Consider the following 4747-nt stretch of genomic DNA (forward strand, 5'->3'; position numbering starts at 1 on the left):
GTGTTATGTGTGAATTGCAGTTTAAGTGACATTAGGGATGACAGCAGGTGCCAGCCACACACTCCCTGCCAGTCCCAGCTGATTAATTACCTCTGACCTTCTGGGGCTCTTGTGCACTTGCAGCCTAACAACTCTGAATGGGAGAAGTCTCAGTGTCCAAAGTCTCAGTGTCAGCAATCTCAGAAGTCTCAGTCTCAGCAGTCTCAGTGTCAGGGGTATCAGTGTCAGAAGTCTCAGTGTCACACAGTGATCTCAGTGTCAGAGGTCTCAGTGTCACACAGTGATCTCAGTGTCAGACATATCAGTGTCACACAGTGATCTCAGTGTCAGACGTCTCAGTGTCACACAGTGATCTCAGTGTCAGAGGTCTCAGTGTCACACAGTGATCTCAGTGTCAGACGTCTCAGTGTCACACAGTGATCTCAGTGTCAGAGTCTCAGTGTCACACAGTGATCTCAGTGTCAGAGGTCTCAATGTCACACAGTGATCTCAGTGTCAGACGTCTCAGTGTCACACAGTGATCTCAGTGTCAGAAGTCTCAGTGTCACACAGTGATCTCAGTGTCAGAGGTCTCAGTGTCACACAGTGATCTCAGTGTCAGAAGTCTCAGTGTCACACAGTGATCTCAGTGTCAGACGTCTCAGTGTCACACAGTGATCTCAGTGTCAGAAGTCTCAGTGTCACACAGTGATCTCAGTGTCAGACGTCTCAGTGTCACACAGTGATCTCAGTGTCAGACGTCTCAGTGTCACACACTGATCTCAGTGTCAGAAGTCTCAGTGTCACACACTGATCTCAGTGTCAGAAGTCTCAGTGTCACACAGTGATCTCAGTGTCAGACGTCTCAGTGTCACACAGTGATCTCAGTGTCAGACGTATCAGTGTCACACACTGATCTCAGTGTCAGAAGTCTCAGTGTCACACAGTGATCTCAGTGTCAGACGTATCAGTGTCAGAAGTCTCAGTGTCACACAGTGATCTCAGTGTTAGAGGTCTCAGTGTCACACAGTGATCTCAGTGTCAGACGTCTCAGTGTCACACAGTGATCTCAGTGTCAGACGTATCAGTGTCACACAGTGATCTCAGTGTCAGACGTATCAGTGTTAAAGTCACAGTGCCCGACGTCTCAGTGTCACCCAGCAGTCTCATTGCTTTTGCAAAACATTAGCAGATTAATTGACAATCTACACTGGCTGTGTCTCATTGTGCAATCTCACAGTCTGGAATTTAAGTAACTACTGACCTCAAAAAGCCATGAACTGTTGCAATGTATTTATTCATTTTTAATTATTATCATTTAAAGTATCTGGGATTTAAGGAACAACATTTATTTAAATAGACTAAGCAGTTAGAAATCAGAGCAATGTCTATGCACAGCCTCTAGGTTACTTAACGCACGGAGTCTGAATATCGAAAGCCATGATCAGCCATATTGGGGTTTGCATAAGGTGCAGTACAAAGTGCCAGTTTGTGCCAATTGTTTAATCTACAGTTTTTTAAGTCTTTTTGTCTTATTGTGTGCTCAAAGTACAGGGACACATACAAGGATGGCAATGGCGATTTTACTGGCTGAATCACTCAATGCCTTTTCACTTTAAGGCCCGATCAGGTCCTCCTGTCAGTTTTTCAGGCAGATCTAATCGGACGCTCCATTCACCTCTATGGGCCAGCGGATGTCAACAGTAGGGATGAGCCAAACACCCCCCAGTTCAGTTTGCACCAGAACCTGCGAACAGACCGAAAGTTTGCACGAACTTTAGAACCCCATTAAAGTCTATGGGACTTGAACGTTCGAAATCAAAAGTGCTAATTTTAAAGGCTAATATGCAAGTTATTGTCCTAAAAAGGGTTTGGGGACCCGGGTCCTGCTCCAGGGGACATGTATCAATGCAAAAAAAAAGTTTTAAAAACGGTAGTTTTTTCGGAAGCAGTGATTTTAATGAAGCTTAAAGTGAAAAAAAGTGAAATATTCCTTAAAATATCCTACCTGGGGGGTGTCTATACTATGCATGTAAAGTGGCGCATGTTTCCCATGCTTAGAACAGTCCCTGCTCAAAATGACATTTTTAAAGGAAAAAAGTCATTTAAAACTGCCTACGGCTTTAATGTAATGTCGGGTCCCGGCAATATGGATGAAAATCAGTGAGACAAACGACATGGGTACCCCCCCCCACCCAATCCATTACCAGGCCCTTTTGGTCTTGTATGGATATTAAGGGGAACCCCGCACCCAAATTAAAAAAAGAAAGGTGTGGGGCCCCCAGGCCCTATATACTCTGAATAACAGTATACAGACGGTGCAAACAAGACAGGGACTGTAGGTTTGTTGTTAAGTAGAATCTGTTTGTCATTTTGAACGGGTACATTTTTAAAGCGTAGCTCCAGTCAAAAAATCTATTTTTAAGCTTTTTGGAAAACATAGGGAAGGGTTATCACCCCTGTAACATTTGTTTTGCTGCCTGTGCACCTCTTCAGAAGATTTCACCTCACTTTCTGTCCCAATGACAAATGGTTTTTGAAAATTTGGGGTTTTTAGTGAAACAAGGATTGGTGATAAAGCAGTGAAGAGGAGACACATTTTTCCCATAATAACTCTTACAGGAGAGAATTTCCCTTCCTAGGGGTAGATTTCATCTCACTTCCTGTTGTCTCCTTCTGTTTGCAAGTAGGAGTCGTTTGTAAGTTGGATGTTTGAAAGTAGGGGCCTGCCCTATATACTCAGCAGAAATTGGGGCCTTAGGTGTTGTTGTGGCCACAACACTGTAAGCCCTCACAGGGCCCTGCTGTGAAATATTAGATCAAGAATTATAATTACATGCACCTGATGAACATGGGGCAGAAAAATTGGGCCTTTGGTGGTGGTGGTGGTGTTGCCACAACACTGTAAGCCCTCACAGTTACTCTTGGTGGGCGCAGGAATGGGCCCTGCTATGAAATATTAGATCAAGAAATGTATTAGATCAAGAAATGTAATTACATGTCCCTGTTGAACAGAGGCAGAAAAATTGGGCCTTAGGCACTGGTGCCACAACACTGCAAAGTTGGAGCGCAGGAATGAGCCCTGCTGCAAAGTATTGCACCAAAAATTGTAATTACATGCCCCTGTTAAACAGGGGCTGAAAAATTGGGCCTTGGGCACTGGTGCCACAACACTGCAACCCCTCACAGATACTATAGTTGGAGCGCAGGAATGAGCCCTGCTGCAAAGTATTGCACCAAAAATTGTAATTACATGCCTCTGTTAAACAGGGGCAGAAAAATTGGGCCTTGGCCACTGGTGGTGGTGCCCAGAACCAAAAATGTTCTTACAAGCTATCAGCAAGAAAATTGAGGAGGAAGAGGATTGTCACTCAGCATAACAGGATAGTCAGTCAGCAGTCTTGAAGGGATCTCACATTAAAAAAAAAAAATCAATCGGTTGCTTGGTAGCTGGTGATCTAAAACTGATTCATTTTTATGAAGGTCAGCCGACCGATTCGGTGGACAGGCGCACCCTGTGATCGGTTACAAAGCCTCCAGCAGCACTGAATGTGCGTTCCGAAAGAACGCTGGATGCAGGACAGGCCAGTAGCTCAATTGCATACTGTGCAAGCTCTGGCCAGTGATCCATCCTCAAGACCCAGTAACCCAGAGGATTTTCGGTGGGAAAGGTGTCTAAGTCAGATCTTGCCCCTAGGTATTCCTGCACCATGTAAAACAGATGCTGGTGATGGTTGCAGGAAGTGATCATACCTTGGGGCTGCGGACCAAAAAAATTGTCTGAACGCATCGGTCAGACGGCCACCTTCTCCACCGCTCCTTCTGTGACTGACCGAATCCTCAGCAACACGTTGTCCAGGAGGACCAGGAAATTGTAACCTCCCAGGCTCTGGACACGCGTTGCACAAATCTTTCTGCAAGGCCTCCGAAGATGTTTCATCCTCTGCTCCCTCTGCGACGGCAAGATAAGGTCCGCAACCTTAACATCGTTACATGGATCAAGGCGGGTTGCCAGCCAGTAATCATCCCTCGCCTTGATACCACGAATACGAGGATCCTTCTGCAGGCTTTGTAGGATCAGGGAGGCCATGCAGCGTAGGTTTGCTGAGGAGAGTCCTCTGGGTCACTAAGGACGACATGATCCGCAGCCACCTCCTCCCAACCCTGTACAAGTCCATGGGTTTTGGACTGTAAATGATCCCTTGAAGACTGCTGCTGATGCTGAGTGCCAGGCTCCACCTCCATGCTGACACAATCCTCCTCTTCCTCCTCCTCCTCATCCTCTTCCTGTGTGATCGGCGGGCACGCAGGAACACTGTCTGGATAAAGGGGGCCTTGAGAGGTAAGAAAGTCCTCCTCTTCCTCCCTCTGTTCTGCCTCAAGTGCCCTGTCCATTATTCCACGCAGCGTGTGCTCCAACAGGTGGACAAGAGGGACAGTGTCACTGATGCATGCACTATCACTGCTCACCATCTTCGTGGCCTCCTCAAATTGTGACATGATAGTGCATGCATCCCTTATCATAGCCCACTGGCGTGGGGGAAAAAACCAAGCTCCCTTGAACCTGTCCTGGTGCCATAGTCGCATAGGTACTCATTAATGGCCCTCTGCTGCATGTGCAGCCGCTGCAGCATGGCCAACGTTGAGTTCCACCTGGTGGGCATGTCACAGATTAGGCGGTTCTTGGGCAGGATAAATTCCTTTTGGAGGTCAGCCAGCCGAGCACTGGCATTATATGACCTGCGGAAATGCACACAGATTTTCCTGG

The 4747-nt window shown here is 46.7% G+C and overlaps 1 protein-coding gene across 1 annotated transcript in view; it reads right to left on the bottom strand.

Moving 5' to 3' along the window:
• GPC2 (glypican 2) overlaps positions 1-4747 on the bottom strand; it is a 108487-nt gene that overhangs the window by 68869 nt on the left and 34871 nt on the right. The gene's annotated exons all lie outside the window — the stretch shown is intronic.

Source organism: Aquarana catesbeiana, linkage group LG03 (genome assembly GCF_042186555.1).
Source record: "Aquarana catesbeiana isolate 2022-GZ linkage group LG03, ASM4218655v1, whole genome shotgun sequence".
NCBI classification, from domain to species: Eukaryota; Metazoa; Chordata; class Amphibia; order Anura; family Ranidae; genus Aquarana; species Aquarana catesbeiana.